This window comes from Sciurus vulgaris (assembly GCF_902686455.1).
Source record: "Sciurus vulgaris genome assembly, chromosome: 4".
Lineage (NCBI taxonomy): Eukaryota > Metazoa > Chordata > Mammalia > Rodentia > Sciuridae > Sciurus > Sciurus vulgaris.
In genome coordinates, this window is record NC_136464.1 from 4,367,404 (window position 1) to 4,390,731 (window position 23,328).

The following is a 23,328-nucleotide window of genomic DNA, read 5'->3' on the forward strand; positions in this document are numbered from 1 at the left end:
CTTTAATCTTTTCCCCTAGGCATCTACTCAAGCAGCATTATTTCATTTAATTTTTTTTTTTTTTTTACTATTAATATTCTGCCCTCGATGTGCTGCAAAGCAACTTCATGCAAAGAAAGAATGGACTTACCAGGAGGACTCATTTGTCTTCAGCACCTGGGCTGTTTTAAATTAGAGAGCACCCAGAGAGGGAGCCAGTGCTATTTTAATCATTCCAATGTGTCCAGTGCGGGAGATGAACTCAAAAGGTGAATATTAAAAGTAGTTGTGGAATTCAGTCATTTCACGAATGAGCACGTAATAGCCAAAGGCAAAACCGGAAGGCAACTTCACTTCCAATCAGTGTTCCCATTTTATTGAAACCAGATTGGAATTCCTGGAAGGAAGCCCACAGATCACATCTTTAATACTCATTTTCATATACTCCAGTAAAACTGTCAGGGTGAATCAGTTGCTGAAGAAGCTTTCCTGTATAATTTACAGATGTGCCTCCCTGTGGCCCGTTATTTAGACCTGAAACAGAAATATGTTTCTGATCAAGCTCAGAGACTTCCTCTCACCTGCCCAGGTTTGCTTGGCTTTAATTTGTCGATTAATGGTGGCCTTTGCACACTGCACTGACCCACCATGCCGGGGACATTAATCCCCACACACACAGCACCGGCCACGGGACGCTCACCACCGACTTGGTTTCTCAGGGGAGACCGTGCCTAGAGCCCCCAACCAAGAGGAAAATCATGGTGGCTGGGTCAGGGAGGCCCTCTGAAGGGATTCTGGAGTGAGTGGCCCTGGGCCGCAGAGCCCCTTCCTCAGCCCCACGGGAGAGAATAACCAGTGAAGTGCCATCAGAGGGGACAGGAGGGGCCTGACATGCACCCGGCCCCCTCTCCTCAGGAGCAGGTCAAATCCAACTTGGTTTGACTCCAGCCACTCCTGATTTTTCTCCTTCTTTCATTTTTGGTTTGGTTCTGTTCATTTTCAGAAAATCCCTTCTCCACTCTGGGTTGGTCTAGCCTCCAAATCCAGACTGTGGGGCTCACGGGGAGGACGAGCGGGTTCTGACTGCCTGTGTGTCTTCCTTTCTCCTGAGATTCTGCTGTTTTAAGAAGCAAGGCTGGAGCACTGGTATGGCAGGAGAGGTGGTCAGGGAGGCAGGATCGGGTGCTCCCTGGGGTCAGCGGCCGGTGCCGCGGGGCTGGCACTGAGCCAGAAGTGCACCCTTGCCGCCCAGCCCCAGCCTCTGGCCCCACCCTCCTTGCTAAGGGGTCTGGCTATGGACCAGGCGACTAACTAAGCTGAAGGACTTGGGCCTAAAAGGACAGAGGATCCCGCGTCGCACACCATTGCCTTTAGGCCTTATTTTAAAAGACAGGAGACCCCAAATGAAATGAAAATGTTTCTAAAACCAGAAAGCCTTGGAGATCATCACTGAGGCCCTGTGCTCTCCTCCAGAGTCACCCGGCACAGGGGTGGCAGTAGGCTCTGTGGGGTTTAAATCCCCGTGGCCTCTCAACCTCAGGCACACTATGTCCTCAGGTGCCTCCATGTATGGACCTGAGAAGTGGAACCGGTGGTGGAGCCACCTTGACTCCTGGGGAGAAGTGGAAAGGCAGTGCGGCTGCCCGCTGGCTACCAGGGCAGCTCTCACCTTACAGCAGGGTCCTTCTGGGAGAATTGCTGTGAGCCTCCCACAGGGCTGCCTGAAACATGGCCGCCCTGGGCTTGCAAGCCTGTGCAGGTGTGCAGACAGCAGGCCCGAGGCTCGACGTGAGGACGGCAGGAGAGGGAGGAGGCCAGGGGGCCAGAGGACGGCAGCTTCCCCACGGCACCGTCGCCTGTACAGAGGAGTGGAATTTTCCACCACCACCCAAGGACTCTCTGCTGACTGCCCCCCACACAAACATACACACACACACAAACACACACACACATACACACACACACACACACACACACACACATGAGAAGCCACAGTATCAGGGTGAGTGCTAAAAGAAAAAGCCCTGGTCTAGACAAACACTGTCCACCTTCATCCTCCGACAGAAGGGCGTGGGCAGAGTGTGCGCATCCAGGCCTGTATGAGACCCAGCAGTGTCTGCGCTGCTCCTGGGACTGCAGCAGGGCAGCAGGTGAAACCCACACCAGGTGGGCGCACCCAGCAGGCGTCAGGCACGGGTAAGCTTGGGCTGGGCTAGCAAAGACCAGAGGCTCCCAGGCACTCACGGGGCACGTCTCTGATAGTCCCTGGAAGTGCAGCCTTCACACCTGCCCTCTGGACAGGTGACGGTGCCGTGGGGCAGCTGCCATCCTCTGGCCCCCTGGCCTGTTCCCTCTCCCGCCATCCTCACATCGAGCCTCGGGCCTGCTCTCTGCACACCGCACAGGCTTGCAAGCCCACTTGGCACCTGTCCCTCAGGATCTTGTTTTATTTTATCCTTTGCTTTTGAAGGAGCCACCATCTAAGCTGGAAAGTGCTGATGGATGCAGAAGCCACGCCTGGTGTGTGCGCCACGCACCTGCCCCACGTGGAGGAGAGCTGGGCGCCTCTGGGCCTCACCCAGGGCCCAGTGGTGAGTGGTGAGTCAGTGTGCCTTCCTGCCTCCACAGCGAGCTGGCTGGGGCTGAAGGCGGGACGCGCCTGCTGGTTCCCCTGAGGACAAGCCCGCCTCCCGCTTCCTGCCGCCCTCCCAGTCGCCTTGCCCAGCACCCAGGGCCATGAGGGCGCCTCCTCAGCTGACAGGGCAGGAGGAACCCTCCTGAAGGCGGCCGGCCAGGGGAACAGCGGCGGGGAGTGCGGCCGCCCTTAAACTCTGATACTCCCAGAGGCCCGCGGGAGGCTCACGTGCACGCTGGCACCAGCGGTGCATGGCACCCACACAGGACCACACGCTCCCGGGGCGCTCCCTTGGGGGCTCTGCGCTCAGCATGATCACCCTCGGGCCTCCTCTCAGTCAGACATTCACCCGCCCGTTTCAAAAGTCATGGGAGCTTCGCTCTTAGAGAGGACTCGGTCATGTCTGCATCAGAAGAGGGAAACAGCCACGAAGCCCACTGGGACAAGCGGGGGCACCACAGGGAGAGCTGCCCTGTGCAGCACGGAAGCTGGAGCTCCTGGACGACCAGGAGGGACATTGGAGCTAGTTTGCTGAAGGTGCTCACCTCTGAGAAATCCTCCTGCCAAGTCCCCATGACAGCAGCCCAGGCCGCTGCAAGTGCTTCACTGTGCACTGGGTATTGAGGCCGAGCCTGATGGCAGATGTGACCCCAAGGGAGGTGAAGGCCTAGGAGGTCACAGAGAGAACAAATTCAGCTAGCACAATCCCAACATTCAAATTCCCAGTAAGGACACAGTGTCTCCTCTTACCCTTATGCTGAGGTTAAATGACTGACACCAGACTCTTCCCTGAGAACAGACCCCATGAACAGAGGCCGCCCCGGCAGCTGGCCTTCGGAGGAATACAGAGGCGCTCCTGGCAGTGAGCACCCCGGACCTGGATTTACACGACCGTGCTAAGTGCTCACGCTGCCCTTAGGGGGAGTGTCAGAGCCTCGGTTACAGGGGGAGAACCAAAGCCCAGGGATGGGTGAGGCCCCCAGGCTGCACCCAGGGCTCGCTGCACAGCCTCACTAGAAGCCCCGAGTCAACTCTGCATTCAGCACTCGCCTGGCTCCTGAGCCTGACCTCTGTCCTTCTGCCCTGGAGGGGTCCAGGAAGCCCAGACTGCAAGACATGGTCCCCACCTCCAGGAGGGCAGTGTGCTCCTGCACTAGGATCAGATGGAGTGCCATCCTAGGTGGGCAGACTCTCCATAGGTGGGTACCTGTGCCGGTGCTGCCTCTTCTCTTCCTGCAGCCTGACCAAGGAGCTGGGAAGCAGCCTTCCCAGAGCCATCTGCCAGCAGGCGGTAAGGTCACAGAGAAGCTTCCGCAGAGGAAGGACAGGCACCCTTGAAAAGACTCAACAGGAGCTTTCTGGGTCCACTAAATTCGGCCACCCAGAGGGAAACTGGATTTCTCCTGTTTGTAGGTGTTCTGGAAGATCAACAGACTGTTTCCAGAACTCTCTGCAAGGGTCTCCAGTGGGGGCCAAGGTGGGTCGGGGCAGTCACATGTAGCAGGACCCCAGAGAAGCAATAATGCAGTGCTCACGACCTCGGAGGTTTACAGATTTATCAGAGCAGAGGGGTTCTTCAGCTACAAGACAAAAACACGGTGGGCACGCGTGCTCATGAGTGTGGCTGCGTAGGCGTGGGGTGTGGGCTGTGGTGTGGCTGAGAGGTCAGAACGGAAGGCTAGGAACAGGCAAGGCAGCACAGGGCTCCCTGGCGTGGCCTGCTGCTTGGTGGAGTCTCACCTGCCAGGAGTCACGCAGGTCTGGGGATGCTGGTCCTCGTCTGGAAGGCGGAAACTCCCCTAAGCCCCAGGGACGTGTGTGCCTGGGAAGACCCTGGCTGCTCACCGCCATAGCCTGGCCCGTCACTCCCCATTCCCAAGAAACCCCCAAGAATGCGCGTCCACGCTGGTAAGGACGAGCGCCATCAGTGGACAAGCAATATTTCACAGCTACATCTTAATTGCCAAAAAAGTTCATTTTTGAGGCAAAGTTTTTTTTTTTTATCTTTATTTTTAGGCCCTTAACATAATGACTGAATGGCTAATATGAAATGGATGCATTTTTAAAAGACTTCTTTGAAAAGCCATTCAAAGCTGAACCCGCGCAGAGGAGCACAGGGCTGGAGGGGGCGCGGAGCTGGCAGAGGGCCGCCCGCCGTGCCAGCCCGCGTCCTGACAGAACAACGTTGCCGGAGAGGTGAAGGATGACTGTAGCGTCCTGGAAGCCCTGGAGCAGGTGTTCCTCGTCCTCGCTTGCAGTGGAGCGTGGCCCCGGCTCAGCCAGCCGCAGCCAGCGCCTGGCAGCCCGGCACGTACCTGCGCGCAGAGAGGCGCTAATGATAATGGATGCGGGCCGATTACCAGCCCGTTTGGAATGGCGCTCCGCAGCCTGGCTGGGGGCACGAGTCAGTGGCTCTCACAGGGGGCAGGCGTGTTAGGGTCCCGGGGCCTCTGGGCTGCCCCTCAGTGCCCGTGTCCAGGGCTGGGGTGAGTCGTGGCTCTCTGAGAGAAGGCAGGAATGTTGGCTCTGTGTCCCTGCTGGACTCACCGGTGCCTGGAGTGACATCAATCCCTATTTAATATCACACAAGGACATGTGGCTTGCTGCCTGCTCCCGCCTTCAGGAGAGCCGCTGGGAGGGCAGCCTTCTTTGCTGGGCTCCTCACAGGCCTGGCCTGCGTGGTTGCCCCTCCTCTCTGGTCTTCTTGCACTGGGCTGCTCAGTCCTCTGCACTGCTAGTGCCCTTGTGGACATAATATGGCTGAGTGGCCTGCCTGTGGCAACTCACAGCTCCATCCCTTGCTAGCTCGGCCTCCTGGGTCCCGTTCCAGAACTCTGCCTCAGCCTCCTCAGCTGTGGGATGCGGGAGGATGGTGTCCCTCCCCACCCAAGGCTTCTGCCCTGGGTGGAGCTAAGCGAGTTAGGGTGGAGGCTTTTAGCAGGGCATCCAGCGGCCTGGTCAGTAGACGTCAGTCCAAACTCCACACCCACAGAGCGAGGTATCCTAGCTGCTGTCACGACGGGCGTCACGGGTGCCAGGCCTCCTCCGAAAGCCCCTTTCCAGTGATAGAGGTAGCCTCATGACAGATCAGGACCTCAGAGCCCCACAGAGGCTCGTGGCCTCAGAAGTGGACAGAGTCTGGAGGGGCCAGGAGGGCCCTCAGAGCGTCTCCAGGGAACAGCCACTGGACTAGAAGAGAACGGAAGCTGCTGTTTCAGATGAGGACGGGGCCACCACAAGGAGAGCTCAGCTCACAGGCTCAGCAGGGCAAAGTCGGACCCAGGCAGGTGGCCATGCAGGCGGGAGCGTCTCCACCCAGCACCCGGGGAACTGAGCGGGGGGCCTCGAAGTCCCTCCCAGGGCAGCTCCCAGCCCCCTTCAGGTTGCTCCCACCTCCCCACCTACTCTGGTCTCTGGGTTGAGGAACACTGTGCCTTCCAGACATTGGTGGTTGGGGAAGAAACGAATCACTAAGGGATATGCATGGGAGCCTGGCAGGGGTACCGGTGGCTGCAGCCGTGGGTGATGGGGACATGATCTACTGATATTGTTTTTATGTGAATAAACTGGTCTGGACAGATGCACCTTCTTTGAGAACATTCCACTTGTTAATAATGAAGCAACGTTTTGGTATTAGGGTTTGGATATGAGGTATCCCCCAAAAGCTCCAGTGTTGATGCAGGAATGTTCGGAGCTGAAGCGATTGAACTGGGAGAACTGTAACCTGGTCGACCCACCCTAGTCTGAATGGCTGGGCAGTAACTGTGGGCAGGTGGGGGCGTGGCTGGTCGGGAAGGGTCACTGGGGCCATGCCCTGGAAGGGGCATCTTCCCTGAGGTCCCTTCTCCCTCTCTCTCTCTGTTTCCTGACCCCTGCTGGGCAGCTTTCCTCGGCTGGGTCCCTTCCCATGATGCGCTGCCTCACCTTGGACTCAGAGCAATGACGCTGGCCATCTGTAGACTGTGATCTCTGAACTTGTGAGTCCCAAATAGACTCTTCCTCCCCTAAGTAGTTCTTGCTGGGTTTCTTGATCACAGTGAGGCAAAGCTGACTAAAACACTAGGGGTCCTTAGAGATGTCCGTCAGCTTTCAGTCATTACCTCACGTGCAGTCACTGTGGGAGGGGCAGGGGCAACACTGGTTATACCCTCCCAACCCGGGAGCAGCAGTTTGCTCAAAGTCCGGTGAGTTATGAGGATGCCAAATCCCCTAACTGGTGCAGAGGAATCTCATCTCCCTCAGGGCCCAACATCCTCAGAAAGAACAAATCACTTTCCAAAAGGATTCAGCTCCGGATAACTTGGGAAGGCTGCTCTCTGGCAGGAGATGCGTTCAAGTTGCTCTGAACCAGAAGCAACACGATCAAGAAGTGGGAGTGCAGGTGAGGAGGGACCTGAGAGCTGTCAAAAGTAATGAGGAAAGCAAGCGACTTAGAAGTGAACCAGGACTGAGCCCGGCTCCAGGTCGCAGAGCCACACAGACCCAGGACCGGGGACTGAGCAGCCCTGCCGGAGAAACACCAGCCCTCTTCCCCACCTGAGGCAGCCACAGGCACCGAGAGGCCTAGTGACCAGCAATGCCTGCCTCTGAGAGACTGTCACCCACCTGCAGGTCCCCCTGCCCATCCTACCCTCACCAGGTTCCCAAGCCAGAGCTCTCCTGGACCTTGACATTCTGCACCTGGCCAGACCTGCACGGTGTCCAGGAGTATGGCAGTGCCCAGGGTTCCAGGAACTCGCCCCCACCGTGCGTGGTATGTCGATACCCAATATGGGAGGATTCAACTTCTTAATTTATAGCTGCAGCAACAACATTCCCATGGTGGCCAGAGCATAGTCCCCTCCTCCTCTAGTCTGGGGTCTCCAGGTTCTATACTGGGAATTCAACAACTGGCTCAGAAAGTGAGGGGTGGTTTATGGGGCCTCTCTAAGGGAACAATGTTATTACCGTAAGTTAGGGGACAGGAGAAATAAAGATGGCGGGTTGAGCCCACAAAACTCTAAGCAGAAAAATAGACCTGTCCTCCTCTATTTGCCAAACTGTTATTATTTCTGTTGTTGTTTTATGGACTTTTTCATAGAAAACATTATAGTATTGTCATTAACAAGATTGAGAGTATAATTACGTACAACTGGTCATAGACTCAGACACCAGAGCCTCACCAGGTCGCCATGCTTCGAGCTACTGAATGACGCAAGTCCCAGCCCCGCCCGCTGATGTTACCTGTGCCTATTGCTCACTGAGGTCCTCCAGCCCAAGGTTACAGGGCAGCAGAGCCCAGAGAACTCGTTGGGTCTCTGCTATTCTGAGTTTGTGCTTGACCTTGACAACACAAGGTTATCCCTGGAGCCCAGATGAGTCTCTGGTTCCCCAGCCACCCCATGTTGGGGGCTCTCCCAGTGAAGAGAGCAGAGCTGTCCTCCCTGGGCATGCAGAACAAACAGGGCCATGGTTCCCCCCAGCCCCGTCTTCCATCCTGTTGCAGACAGCAGACAGCCAGAGGGGAGGGAAAGTCTAGAAGTCTGCCTGCTTTCTGCAGTCTCCTCTCTGCACGCCCTCCTCAGTGCGTGCCAGGGATGCTCACGGGGCCTGTGGGCCCCTGGGTCCACCTCTTGAAGATGACTGGTAAGGTGAGGATATGGAGCCCAAAGAGCTCACCTAGTTGTCCAAGGCCATGGAGCCAAGCATGGCCCATCAGAGGGGTTCATGTACAACGTCAAGCTCCAAAACTTGGAGCCAGGTCAGGCTATCATTACACAAGGACCTTCAGGGTAAGAAGTTTCCAAACTCCCTTCCCTACACCAAGTCCTCCCCTAATGCAGGAACGACCTCCACACCAACCTAGCCCGTGGGGCCAGCCTGACCCAAGATAGCAAAGTGATGCCTTCTTGGCCTTTGATTTGGAAGATGGATGCCAAGTAGGCCAGCAGATGTGAATCCCTCCTCTGAGTGCAAGGGTGCAAGGCCGGTGAGCGCAGCCAGCCTTCATGCCTCACCTCGACAGGTTGTATTCCAACACCACAGCAGAGGCAGCGAGTACCTGGAGACTGGATGTGGGGGTTTCCCAGCTCAGAGGACAAAACTGCATTTCCTCTAATTCTCTTGCTCTCCCTGAAGCAGCCAGGAAGAAAAGTAAATTAGGGTTGCTAGCACCATTCATCCGTGAGATGACTAAATAATAACTATGTGAAGAACAAAGGGATTTTGTGCAAAACGTAGCTTGCAGTTGGTTGGTTCAGAGACTCTGGCTGCACTACCCCAGCAGCGTGAGTTTTGCAGGTGGACATGGGAGAGCCTGCCTTCCTCTCTGGGGCATAAGCTAGAGCCAGCTCTACAAGGGAAATGCCAGGGGGTGTTTCTGTGGACAGCAAGGGAAGAATGGGGCTCCAGGGACAGCCAGGCACCGGAGATGGACATTATGGACTCCGGCTGACCCTCAGCCAGAATGGATCAAGGTCTGGTTTGGTCCCTCTGAGGAGCTTTGGGCCTGTGACCTGGGATCCCACTGGCCCTGTGGGGCCTTGTCCTTGGGGAACAGGAGGAGATACTCTATTATGAGAAATTTCTGGGCTGCCCAACAGGACCACTGCACCAGGACCTGCGGGTACCCAGAGGGGCACCTGGGGCTATGGGGGCCATAAACAAAGCCATGCCTTGTATGGATGACCTGTTGGTGGGCCGTGAGCCCTGCCTGTCCACTCCTAGGTGCTGTAGAAGGCCTCTGGCAAGGAGAGGTGGGTGTCACCTCCACCCCGATGTCCTGACGCTGAGCGTCCTGCGGTGTTGAGCACTGGAGCTCGAGTTCCTGCCCCCGTGGTCCCCTCTGTGGCCTTGGGCAGGTGACTCAGCCTCTTAATACATCTGTTCTAGTCAACAAAGCAGGCTGAGAGCGGAAGGACCAGCGCCACCGTGAGGGTCACAGATGGCGACAGACGTGAGCAGGCCATAGGACACTGCCGCAGGTGTCACCATGGCACCATCCACGGTGACTGCGGAGAACCACGGACCAATACCACTCTCGGATTTCTCCTTTCTGGTCTCAGGAAGCACCACCGTCTCCATCGGGGCCACGGACGAGGACGTTTCTATAGAATCGGTATGCGACGCCTTATGTGAGGGACCCTGGAGAGTCAGCCAGCAGGTTCCCACAGCCAACACGAGGTTTCCTGTCGGGCTCAGCGCTGTGCTGGGTGCTGGACGTACAGTGCAGAAACAGCACGGGCCTGGCCTGCTTCCGTTTTGGAGGGCAGACGCTGGAGAAGCATTGCCAAGGAGTGGCCCAGTGGGCGAGTGTCATGACCCAGATGGGTTGTGCCTACCGAGAATCCTCCTCGTGTTCATGGAAGCCCCAACGCTTGGGCCCCCCACCACCCAGGCTGGGAGGAAGAGGCCAGGAGGGCAGGAGCCACCGAAGAACACGTCCTTCCCGTCTGAGGCCAGCAGTGGAAACTCACTGAGGTCTCTTTTTGACCTGCTCCGTGTTCACAAAGTGGGTATTTGTCAGTAACCCACACTCCGGCATGCCAAGCAGCAGAAGCCAAGCAGGCCCGCTTCCGAATCTGCTGCCTGCTGCCCTCAGGAGCCTGCCTCAGCCAGCCGTCTGCAAACAAGGGATCGCACCCTGGCACAGCGAGGACCCCACAGCGATCTGGGCTCTGATCCTCAATGAAGCTTGCCGTCCGAACGCAGTGTTGAGTGCAGTTATAATGGAGCATGGCTAACTCAGTGGCAAGTACCCCGCAGAAGGAGAGAGACGCCCGGGTTAATGAGGTTCACAGCGCACGATGGGCAGCGCCCTCACAGAGGGCACTCGCCGCCTCCGAGGCCACTCCAGCGCTGCCCGATTGCTGCACCCACCCCTCCCCAGCCCTCCCTGCCTTGGCCACATAACTATGCATTTTTCGTTAATTAATAAAAAAGAATCCTTTTCTAAACCACAAATGTATCACTGCAGGAGATTTCACTTCATGGCTGTGACTGGCGTATTCTGGCAGGTACCAATTAGATGATGCTAAGTCAGGGCGAGGGTTCTAACGAAGAGGGGGAGGCGGGGACCAGGGTGGGGGAGCCAGAGAGAGGCAGCAGTGCGTCTTGCTAACTCACCTCCCTCCTCGCCCCGCAGCTGCTGTGAGGGCTGGTGGATGGATTCCCTGGGGCCATGGCTGAGTGCAGCAGTCATGGCCCCAGGGAATGAACTAGAAATTACCTTGTAGGCCACAGCCTCCTCTGACGGGGAGGGACCGGTGACAGAACAGACCTTTGCCTCCTCTGGTTCTCTGGTTTGCACTTGGAGATCTTGATTCGCTGGTTACACAGGTCCCTAGCTGTGACTTCAGCAGCAAAAGGAGAGAACAGGACTTGGGTCCATGGTCCTGTGTGGCTGAGCCAGCCAAGGGCCCAAGGACCCTCATCCCCCAGCTGCAAGGGCCAACCGCAAGGGGCAACCTCTGTCAGGGGCAGAGGTCACCTGAGGTGACACAGAACCATGTCTGCAGTGGCCACCAGAGGAACAAAACTGGCTCCATCACAAAAACCGGGGGACACCCAGCCCCCTGCAGAGGACGCATGGCCCTCTCCTCCTGTCTTCCTGCCAGCCTCTCTCCTGGGCTGGGAGCACATCTCTCTGCAACTGGCTGTGTGCGTCTTGGTCCCAAGGACCCTGCTCCCTGCTAGCCACACTCCTCATCCTGCCTAATTATTATTATGTGCAGCTTTGAGCAGCAGAAGGAGAGAAGATTAGGGGAAGAGAAAAGAAAGCTGAAACCTCTGTAATGAAATTTTAAAATCACAGAGCTCCTGCCGTTAATATTTTCCCAGCCTCCAAAAGCATCAAATATTGTTTTATCTCACAACTAATCTTAAATGCAAGTAGATCTCACAATATTTGGGCACGTTAACTTGGAACTGAGTCCTAAGATAATAGAAATGGTAGCCAAGTGTGGTGGCCTCACCACCAGGCCCGACACTGTTAATTGGTCACTTTGTCCAGCTGAGCAATGGGGGTTCTGGTCCGTTCCAATCATTAGAAGCTGCCAATGTCTGCACCACTTTGAATCAGCTGCTGTCCCCCCCGCTCTGTGTTGCTTTCAAACACCTGTCTGCCCAGCATCCTTGCCTCCGACTGGAAGCTTCTGGCTCTTTGATGAGGGCTTTGGATAATTTAATCAATGTTCTCTAGTCCTCTCCATACGGAGGAGGTGCTCAGCTCGCTTTGGGGGAAGAGCTGTGCCTCAGCACAGGCCGGCTCCAGTCCTTAATAAGGCTCCCAAATGTGTGAGCACGACAGGGTGTTTATCTCAATTAATGCATTAATAGCTCCACCAAATTGCCAGGGAAACCTGACAGGGACTGGTGCAAGTAGGTCCCAGGTCAGAAGGAAGCCGGAAGAGCAGCCACCCAGCGTCAGATATGAACCACGTCTTCAACAGCAGGCCAGCCATCAGCTTGGTTTGGTCTGGTCAATTCCTTCTGTTGATTACACACACATACACACACACAGTCACTGGGGTAGAAAATACTGGAAAGGTTGTCGGACTGAGCAAGGGAGGAAGGCTGGGAAATCAGAGCAGGACCAAGTCGGGACCCACTCGAAGCCTGGGCCTCCTGGCTGGGCCCTGGGCAGCAGGCCAGCTGCGGAGCCGCTCCTTCCCGGGTGAGCTGCTGGGTGCTCTGGCTAGAATGCCGCGTCTTCCCACGTCCATCGGGATTCTCGAAACGACACCAGCAGCATTTCTGTGTCTGCTACATAATCGGGACTGGAGAGTGGGCTTCCTATGCTCTGCAGGACGCCGCGCGGGGCCTCGCTCATGCTGCCACTCCCTCGGGATCGCTGGGGCTGGTGGCTGCGGGATGAGAGGGGATATTTCCATTTCTAAGCACATGACCCCCGGGTCTTTGCAGCAGGCAGGGAAGCCTTTCAGCATAATAGACACAAAACAGGCCCTGAAATCATACCTTCCAGAAAGGAAAACAGGTCTTCAGGCCCCAGGTAGCCCCCGAGTCCCAGGGGCTGGTTTTGAGGTGGCAGCCTGGTAAGGAAGGGATTTCCAGCCTGGAGCTAAGGACAACCCGCCTGGGGCCCACCAGACATATGGAGTCACCTTCCTAGCGTTGGCTCTGGACTGTGTGCTGCAGGCCATGTGCCATTCCCTGGGACCAGCGACACCACACCTGCCGCAGAGCGCCGGCAGAGCCCAGGCTGCAGAGGCTAGGACTCCGTTCTGGGCTGCCCTCTCTGCTCTGCCTGCTGCCTGTGGGCTTCAGACACGTGGCTCTGGCCCTGGTCACAGTGTGTGCAGGGTTTGGCCTCACCCAGGGCAGACTTGGTGCCCAGAAAGAAGTCACCCGATCGTCACTGTCAACAGCTGACACAGTTGTGACTCCCTGGCCTGGGTGCCCCAGGTGCAGCCCAGCCTGAAGATCGTGTGCGGCTGGATGAGGTGGCAGTGCAGGAAGACAGCGCTCCCTGGAGGAGGGGTGGGGAAATGGCAACAGGACAGCGCTTATTGCCCCAGAGGGAGGAGGACAGAGCAGAGACCACGACAGGGAAACTGGACACTCAGAGGGGCAGGCCTGGACCAGTGACCTCGGAGCCAGAAGCCCAGACCAGGCAAAAGCTGAATGTCCTGCCACTCACAAGGCAGGCAGGAGCCAATGGGCCACTTTTCTCCCAAGATGCCCACCTGGAGTGTTACCCGGGTACCGTGATGACAATGACGAGCCATGCTAGGGCCTGTCCCGAGCCCTGAGTGACAGTTGTGCTTTGTCTTAATTTGTGATTGCCTGTTACTTGTTTTGTTTATTTCTTGATTATGGCATCTCCACAGGCCAGGCGTGTTTTCACCTCCCACCTGCGCTTGCAGGTGATCCCAGAGGGCGAGCAGCTGCCTTGGGGTCGCCAGCCTGACTGCAAAGCCTGCACCCTGGGTCCCACTCCACCAGTCCTCCCACCACCTAACCTGTCCCTCAGAAAATTCTAGCTCTCATTCTTCAGCCTACAGAAAGTGTCAAGTCAGGAACCCCTGAGCTGACCAGGACTCCAGGTGCCTCTAAAATCCAGCCTGTGCTGAGGGCCAGCTCACAAGAGCCCCTGCATGGATCTGGTCCCTCTCCCTTCCCCAAAGCCCCTGGAGGAGGGGCTCTCCTCAAGGACCGGAGAGCTCTTCTCAGTCTGGGAGGGCAAGGTCCATCATGTCTTCTGATGTGGGTCCTCCTGGCCTTCCTCGGGCTGTCCAGGGATAGCAGAGCTGAGAGGTGCTCCACCAGGTCCCGTTTCAGGGGTGAGTGGCAGGGGGTTCCTCAGAGTCCTGCTAAGACCCAGACAGGATGCCCCACGCTCACCTGCTTGGGAGCTGTGCCATGGGTATCGCCGAAAACCAAAGGTGGAAGATCAGCAGGACGCAACGGGGGCTCTCTGGGAGCTTACCCTGCTGGCCTTGAGAAAGCAAAGCTGGAGAAAGAGCGAGTGTCCATCAGCATCCACTCTGAGCCTGGGCTTCCACTGAGGCCTTCAAATGCAAGGCTGTTCCAGTCAAGATGGCCCCGGAGAAGGGCGTCGGCTCCTCTGGGGACACGGTGTCTTGGGAGTGGCAGGACATTCAGCTCCTGCCTGGTCTGGGCTCTCCCCCCAAGAGGTGGATGTCTGAGACACCCCCGTAGATCAAGCTGCCCTGCTGCTTTGGGAGTAGCCCACCAGTGCTGTGGGACCAGATGCAGCCTCCATGAGGCAGTGCCAAGGGATGGGCCTGGAGCTGCCATCCAGGTCCCCCTCTCCCCTGAAGCCAAAGGAGGTGGGCTTTCCTTCCTGTAAGGGGACCCTGCATGTCCATGGTCCTGACATCGTGCCCTCACCAGCACCCCCCACACACTGGCCAGGACCAGAATGTCCGTCTCCAGTCAAGAGTGGGAGAGCGGGCTGGTCTTCTGCCCAGGGCGAGAGCCAGAGCCCTGGGCTCACAGTACCTGCCTGGAACATTCTCCCAGAAGCAGGAGGGCAAGGGGTGGCATCACAGGGACCTCAGAGGCAGGCTAACCCTCCAGCTCAGTGGGGGAGGGTCTCAACTGAGGGTCATGGGTGTGTCTGCCTGGCACTGGTCAGACACGCCTCAGCCCCCTGTGCGCAGGAGCATGCATGGCGGCTGCACCAGCTCCCAGTGCGGCTTGCTGCCACTGTGACAATGACAACGGGGATGACGACGGCTCCTCTGGGCCTTCATCTACGGCCATCAAGCCCAGAGGAGATGCCACCTCTGCCTGGTGACTTGGTGATGGGTCAGAGCTCTAGGTGCTGGGCTGGGAGGATGGCGGGGCTCCCTGTGATGGGAAGACTTGCTCGGCAGCGGCTCGGGCAGGGACGGGATGAGCAGGCTAGCTCACCTCTGGGTCTGCTTGCCCCTGTGTCGCTCGGCACTCTCCTCCCCTGCAGATACCCCAGTCCCACTCAGTACTTCATCCTTCACGCTCGGACACCAGCAGGGACAGCAGGGTCATCTCTCTGAACTCTGGGACCCCTCTGACTCAAATGAAGGTCGTAGCAAGCCATTTCTCTGCAGAGGAGCAAGTTTCTGCATGCCACCAGCTCCCCTGGGCTGGCGCCAGGCCAGCCTGACATCCCAGGCCCTCCCTGTTGCTGTAGGCCACCCAGGTCAGCTGGCATGTTGGCGAGGACTCCGGAATGTCACCAACAGAAGACCTGACTCCAGAGCACTGTGGTGCCTCCTGTCTCCAGAGAGGTTCCTGCGGGTTCCAGAAAGCAAGTGTTTTGCTGCGTCTGAAGTCAGGCATGCCATGCCCCTCCCTTTGCTAATGGAGGAGTGACTTCTCATGGGCAGGCTCTGTCCCAGCAGGAGCCCCTGCAGAGCTGAGCTCTCAGGAACAAACGAGCCACTGGGTACAGAGGAAAGGGCTCCAGGCCTACAGCAGAAGTCTGGTGTCCTCGCTCATCAGCTCTGTGACCTTGAACAAAACACTTGACCACTCTGAGTTTCACTTTACTCCAGCAGGTGGCCGCGAGGCTTAGATGATCTCGTGTGTGTCACGACCTCATAAATGGGAAAGGAAACTCAACTATTTCCTGGTAGGTCATGGACACAAATACCAGATGACTTTCCTGCTTTGCATCCACATCACGGGGACCTGGATGAATGTGGCCAAGAGAGCCCACAGCACACCCCCAGAGAGCGCTCACAAATCCCACGGGCTCTGCCTTCCCAACCTGACCACTCAGGTCCATCCAGGGCCCAGCACCTTCTGCCCAGGTTTCTGCCCACCAGCCTCCTTGTTTGTGCTCCTGGGTTCTCTCGCCCATCTTTCTGCTCTGCCAGTGCTGGGCCCACCTGCCAAAACTCCCAATGCTCCCATTGTTTGCCCTTCATACTTCCAGAAACAGAGAGAAAGCAGGAGAATCCCAAGTCCAGCGACTTGCTGTTGAAGTTGGGACTAGGACCAGCAGCAGGGCAAAGGGGATTCATTATGCTGGCAACTGTAACACAAGAGCTTTATTCTCTCCTTTAAGCTTGGAGGAGGCAATCCAGGGCTGGTTTGACAAAGCCAGCAGGGACCCAAGTTCCTCTTATCTTTCTGCTGTCGTTCTGATTCCCTGGCTTCCTTCTTCAAACTCACCTCTAGTCCAAGATGGCTGCCTGAGTGCCAACAGTCACATTTGCTCTGCAACCAGGAGGGAGAAAGGAGAAGGGTGAAAGCAGGCCGTCTCCTACCTGCATCGATGATCTGACAGCCACCCACAAACCCCTCACTCTTCCGACTGGGTTTCTTTAGCTGAAACCTGGCAACACCTGGCTGCAAGAGTCTAGAAAATGGCCTTCCTTGAGCTGATTGCCACTCCAATAAGTCTCCATTAAGAGAAGACTCCAATTAGTCTTCCTCCTGCAAGAAGGAAGGAGCCTGCAGGTATCGGTGGCATTTACGATCTCTGCGACGTTTGCACAAGCTCACACCTACGAAGTGGAGGGAGCCATGTGCATCTGACACCACGGCCTGAGCTGGTGGCCTCAGTGACCCACTGTCATCTCCTGGAAGGCTTGCCAGTACAGCTAATGAGCCTCTCCCCTGCCAGGTGTCACCTGCAGCCTGTGACACAGCAGTACCAGGAATGGAGAAGCAGTGAGTCTCAGGAGCCCAGTGAAAGCCGGCAGCCTTGGGTGCTCGGGGCCCGTGGTTCCAAGAATCCTCCTGCCACTCTGCAAGGGTGGAATTGTCAGCCCATTTCACAAGAGAAAACTGGGGCTCCAGCGGTCAGGAAGCCTGAAGACCCCACGGTGAGTAGAGGCCTGGGCCCTGTCCTGCTGCTCTTGAAGACATGGCCTCCTGCTCCAGCGTTCTGACCTCTGGAAAACCTCCACCTGTGGTCGCGTCCCGGGCCGGAGGGTGGTGTTCCAGGGAGGACCATAGGAGCCCCGAGAGGCTGGGCTCTTCTGCACCCCACGAAGACCTGAGGACTTTGATCTGCAGCCCTTGCCTCCCACCAGAGAGGGCTTCCCATGAGTTGGTCCGCTACCCTTGGTGGACCCTTCCAGCCTATGATGAATCGGGATGGCCCAGCGAGCTCCTAAGGAGACCCAAGTTCCTCTCCTCTTGCATCTTCTTTGGGGAGTGCCGGAGGGCGGAGGAGGCAGTTCTCTGGATAACCAAGGTTTCTGGATAACTGCAGCAGCGAGTGCACATCGCAGAGCGCACCGGGAGGAGTATGAAGCCCAGCATGCGTGGCCTCTACCCGGAAGAGAACGAAGCAGGGTCTGAGTGTGGTGTGGCTCCCCTAAGGACAGGCCATCAATCCCAGCACTGGGCTCTGGGCTCAGGGCGCCCTCCGGAGCTGCTGACCTGGTAAGGCCATTCGTCCCCACACAAAACGGGCCCATTTGTTTTGTTCTTCTAAATCCTCTGACTATTGCTTATTAATTTGTCTGGCGCCTCCTTCCAGGAAGGGCTTCGGCTTCAGGATGCCATCACCAGGAGACATGATTTGTGACTTTGTTTCCTCGGTATTGTGTGGCCTGGGCCTGGCCGTGCTCCAGGCCTTTCTCCCGTGGAAGGGGTCCGGGGGCCACACAAGACTCCTGCACGGAGGTCGGTAGCCTTGTCCTTCGGTCAAAGCCTTCCACATGTGTGGGTCTGCTCTGGGACTCGAGACTCAAGTTCATGCACAAGACAGCCGCCAAATCCTCCAGTGCCACTTGGACTTGTTGCTGATGTCACTCGACTGGGTAGAAGCAACCAGAACCAGATATGAAGGACTGGGGAGAGGGAGGCCAGCCCTGGTTGCCACTGTAAGGTGTTTGTCCCAGTGAGAGTCCTGCGTCTGTGTTCTGCTGTGGATGACAGCGACTTTCTGATTTGAATCAAAGACAGTTTAAGAGGGTCACTCCTTTATCTGTCTTTACATGGATTCTTCTGATTATGAGGAGGTAAAGTTGAACTAACTTCTTCAAATTCTGAGCCATTCATGTACTCATAAAACAATAGTGATTTGCAAATGCACTGTTTCCCCTTGAAGCAAATGAATATGCAGCAATCCATTAATGCAATGTGCTGGGTTAAATACAGCAAATGCAAATCTCTTTAATGATCTTATTTACAAAATAAGTTCTCCCTATTTTAAATAATTATATGTGTTTAGCTCTCCAAATAAAATCTGGAGGGTTCAAGACTCAAATCCGATGTGCCATCAGAACCAGATCACAGGAGCTTCAGGCTGGTCCAGTGTACTCCTGGTTAACCTTCCAGTTCAGGTTTAAATCCCTCACATTCACATGAAAATGAAGTCTTTGGGGTTTTCAGAGTGTCTGGGCTTGCACGGGTCAGGTCCTCAAGATGACCACCTTGGGCAGGGCCTCCCACTCTGGTGATGCCGAAGCCCTGGGTGAGGGCCCACTGGATGCAGACGCGAAGGTACGGGGCCTCTCCAGAGCTGCTCATGGCCACGCCCTCTGAGGCTCTGCAGAGAAGAGGCCCCACTGCCCCAGCCGCCCCCTGCAGTGTGCAGTGGGGCAGGAGCAGAAGCTACCTCACCCACATCACCCCCACCTCTGCACAGGCACTCAGGGATACACGCCCATGTCCTTTGCAGCGAGGAAGAGACTGAGCGAGCCCTGGCCAGGTGTCCCTCCACTGGCCCCTCGTCATTATCGTCTAAATGAAACCAAGCCAGGATCCTAGATGCACCTCTAAGTAACAGGACAGGCTCTTAACTGCCCGAAGTGGGACCCTCTGTGGGTTTGAAGGAGATGCATCCTCTCCAGGCTGCCCAGAAGGACAGTTGCCTGGCCACCTCTTCCTCTGAGCTGTGCTGACCAGAAGCCATGGGGCCTGCCGGACCAAGGGATTCCCTCTTCGGGCTATTACAGAATCGTGCACCGTCTTCAATAAACCATTTTCCGCCCACCCAAAATCAGAGTATAGAAAAGATACTGACTAGCATCAGCTAAGACACAGGGCGTGGGAGAACTTTGCAAGTTAGTAAGTGTTCCAGGTTGCGGCTCGTTGGGACATCGCACCACAGCAGGACTGGACACAACAGAGACAGGAGGATCGGGAAGCGCGCTTGTTTGTCCCGTAACAGAGGAGGAAGGACATGTTTAACTTCCAGACTCGCTTCAACCTAGAGCTGCAGCCCATCTGCTGTGCTGAGAGGCAGGCCTGTTCACCACCAGCGTGGAACGTGGTCCTGCTAAGTCGTCTTTCTCAGATAAGTCATCTTAAATTAAATATTAAAGAACAATAAATACAATGCCTATAATAAATGACACACACTAATTTAATTAAAAATAGATGGTGGGTTTTACAAATGGGGCATTATCGTAATGATAGAGAATGGACTTGTTATGCTAAAAATGTACGGTCTTGAAAATATGCAATCTCCATGCACATTTCACCCTTATTGTTTCTCATTAAAATTTTAAAAATAGCTATTTTAATTGTCAAGCATTTGACAGACTGCTATAAAAACTTGACACTTAAGTTTCAATTTTACAATATGCATTTTAATGACTCTTTGCGCCCCATGTTTTGTTATCCATAAACCAGTTTTTTCAAAAAAAATTAAAATGTCATTTTCCAATAGTTTTTTTTTTTTAGAGAACAGAGTTGAGCTTGCTGCAGGGATGCAGGAAAACATGTTTAAATCTTTACAAATAAATATGAAAATTAGAACTCTATTTTATTTCCACTGCAGTCTGTGGTTTGCTGTTGATTTCAAAGCCTTCAGGGTAACCAGAAATGGAAGATCCTCTGGGGAGCTCAAGCCTGACGGGGGGAGGGGCTGTCAGAGACTTTTAGCACCAGCCTTTGAAAGAATTTCCCTTTCCCTGCACTTGGGATGTAAGACAGCGTGACAGAGGTGACTCCCCGCAGCCTTTGCATTGGAACCTTCAGTTAGAGAAAAGGAATGCCCAGCCCCGAATGGCACTTGGAAATGCCTCCCGACTTCCAGAAGAGCCGAGTGTGTCCTTGAGGGCCTGCGAGTCTCCTTGGCACATTATGGCAGGAAAACAGCATCAGGCAGGGCCGCCAACACCCAGGCACTTAAGGAATTTGAGTTTCCTAAGATCTCACCTGCTAATAACCTGGCAAATAATCTGCTGTCAGTCCAAGAGGTGCTTTGAGTTCGAAAGCACATTTGGATAACTAAAGGAGAAAACTGTTATAATGATGTAGCCCATGTTGATATGAAGGGTCCGATGAGCATCTACTGGGGACCAGGTGGCTATCTTCATAGCCACCCCAAAAAACAAGTCTTTGAATTCCTCCCCTCTGGGTGGCCATGCCGAAGCTCATAGAGATGCAGCAACTCATGCAATAACATGCTCAATAAGCAACGGAAGCTGAGCGCAGCCGGCCCTCCTACAGCAAGAGTCCAGGATGCCCCACCCCCATGCCACAAAGATGCTCTGAAGGCCCTGTGACATCACAGGCGGAGGCCATCTCCCAGTGTCAATCTATGAGCTCATTCATGGAGGTTTTCAGCCACCACAACTGGGTAAGTTTGGTGGAAACTTCCTTCTGCTGCCCGTCCATCGCCGCCCGTCCATCGCCGCCCGGCCACGCCATTCTCCAAGCAAAATAACAAGCTCCAGTCCAGAGTTCCAGCACCAAAGCCCCAGGCTTCCACAGACCCCCTGCTGAGAGTGGAACGCTGTCCCCCAGGCCTGTCGTTTGGACACACTGGTCACAAGCTGATTTTCTCTCACGTGCAGGCCAGCCAGTGGGGCTCCTGTGGGAGGCCGTGTCATCGTAGAGCTGCAGAGGATGGGGTCCTTCCCAGAGGGTCTTTCAGAGAACTCCAGTCAGCTCTGAAAGACTCCTTACCAGCCTACATGATCTTGAAGACCCTGGGAAGCAACACAGCCACAAGAGGAAACTCCCAAGAGCAACTTGCTAGACCCCTGGTAAGGAGTGGGAAGAAAATGGTCCCCTGCAAGAGTGACTGTCTAGGGTCCAGGGGGACACAGTCTTTCCAGAACGCATGGGGAGCCCACAGCAGAGCTAGCAGGGCTCCCAGGCAGCAGGACGGTTCCACCTGGCACAGAAGGTTCTCCCGTCAGGTCATGCTGCCCCGGGGCCTGCAGAGCTGGTGTTTTCACTGAGAAGACTGACCTCCACCCTGAGCAGCATTCCAGGGCAGCGCCATCCAGGGATCCAGGCAGGACAAAGGAAGCTGCCAGATGCAGCTTTGAACACTCAAGATGAAGTCAAGGGCAGGCACCACAGGCTTTGCGTCACCCAGCGTGCCAGGGTTTTTATCCTTGCTTGCTGACTCTGCCTGGAAGGCTTCCTTGTCTCTCAGCCCTCCCCAGAGGCTTTCCTACCCCGGACAGGTGTGCTTTCCTGATGGCTGACCAGCCCAACACCCCGCTAACGCTTAAATATCAAGGCACTTTCTAGCTGCCGTTGCTTTTCACAGCTGCTGGTAAATAGATACTCATATATGATTTCAAATACATTGTGATACATTACAATTGGTTTCATCATGTATGTGATATGACTAGCATCCTTTTGAAAAGGGAAATTTGGACACACGTAGGCATTCAGGGAGAGTGCTGCTATGTGGTCATGAGACGACCATAGGAAGCCAGGGAAGGAGGTTTGGAGCAGATCTCCTTGCAGTCCCAGAAGGAACCAGCCCTGCTGACACCTTGGATGTCTGACCCCTGGACTGGGAGACCATGTCTGTGGCCAAAACACCTGACCAATGGTACATGTCGGAGTACCCCGCACACTGACACGCTCCTGCTAGACACAAAGGCCTACAAGCACAGCAGAGGCCTCTCCTTTTGATCATCACACAGACCAGAGACTGGAGCAGGACAGACGAGCCAGCTTACTGAATGGGTGAGTACGCTCCCTGGAAGCTGCTGCCTGCCTGAGGATCATCCAGAAAGCCAAGAGGCAAGATTCTGGAAGCTGATGCACACCTGGCAGACCTCATCACTCCCAGAGAGGCCCTGGGAGCCCAACTCAGCGGCCCCGGATCCTCTCCACTCTCCCAAAGGCCTCAGCCATCTGCCGGAGCCCTTGGCTTCGGGTCTGTGGCTCATGGCTCCTCTGGTCTGGCTGGAAGCTGTGTGAAGACTGCAGCATCACTCTACCCAAGAAGCAGGCAACGAGAGGCACTTAGACTCAACCACAGCACGGCAAAGCTGGTGCAAACATTTAGCACTCACTGCACTCCAGGAAGCTCTGCTGAGTGCCACATGTTCACTTTGCATTTACAGTGTAACAGGAAACCCTAAGAGACAGCAGACTCAGCTTTCGCTGCCTTTTTACAGATGAGGAAACTGAACCTCAGGGCAGCAAAGTCCCCCACCCAACTTCTAGGTTAAGAAACAATGAGCTGAAGCAAATCCAAGCCCCGAGGTTGGACACTGAGGGCAGGTGTCCAGCATCCAAGCCCACCAACCACACGCTGGTGGGTGCCCTGCCGGGTTGGTTTGGGCCGTTAAAACTGACCTTGCCGCAGCTGAGCAGCAACAGAAGTTGACGCTCTCCACTCCCTGCAGGCCACCCCACCAAGTAGGCACAGGGCTGAAAACTTTCTCTTACGCAGCTCGTTCCTGGAGGATGACTTGGAGAACACATGGAGTGTGAGAGTGGACGTAAACCTTTGTTCCTCACAGCTCTGCTCAGCTGCAGTTGGGCTCCGTCAAAAGCAGGAGGAGTGGGAGCGGCGGCCAGGCGGCAGCAGGGCCACGGCGGCCCTCAGACCTTGCCCTCCCAGAGGCCGCGGCACACACCTCTCCCACCTTCCCCAGCGTGACAGCCTACAAATTCTACCTCCGAGTGAGCCGGACAGCACTGACCACGTGCAGTTTCTCTAATGTGAGAGCATCTATCAATTATTCTGATGACCCGGGGCAGGAGACACCAACCTGAAGAGTGGCCGGCAGCTCTGGGCCTCGGCTGCCGATCTCTCAAAACCTAGTCCTTATTACAACTCAGCTGACACGGTTCTTCCTAATTATGAGTTCTGATATATTAAGCACCCAGCATTGTCCAGTAGAACGTGTTGTCTCACTCACCCCGAGGGCTTGCAAAGGACGGAACACAGATACAACAGACCTGCGCAGCACAGCCCTCTGCCTCCCATCCCCCTGTCCCCTTCTCCAGAGAAAGCAGCTGTCCTGAACCTGGGCCAAGCCCTCGGTTGTCTCTGCCTCGGTGTTTTACTGAATGTGTGCAGAGTGACAAATAACGTAACACAT

The 23,328-nt window shown here is 55.7% G+C and overlaps 1 long non-coding RNA gene across 1 annotated transcript; it reads right to left on the reverse strand.

The window, feature by feature from the left end:
* Window positions 1–298: 298 nt before the first annotated feature.
* LOC306659636 lies at window positions 299–23,066 on the reverse strand. Its single transcript, XR_013763359.1, has 3 exons — window positions 22,996–23,066; window positions 3,160–3,281; window positions 299–513 (listed from the first exon to the last, which is right to left on the reverse strand). It is a non-coding gene; the product is annotated as an uncharacterized lncRNA (long non-coding RNA).
* Between the last annotated feature and the right edge of the window lie 262 nt (window positions 23,067–23,328).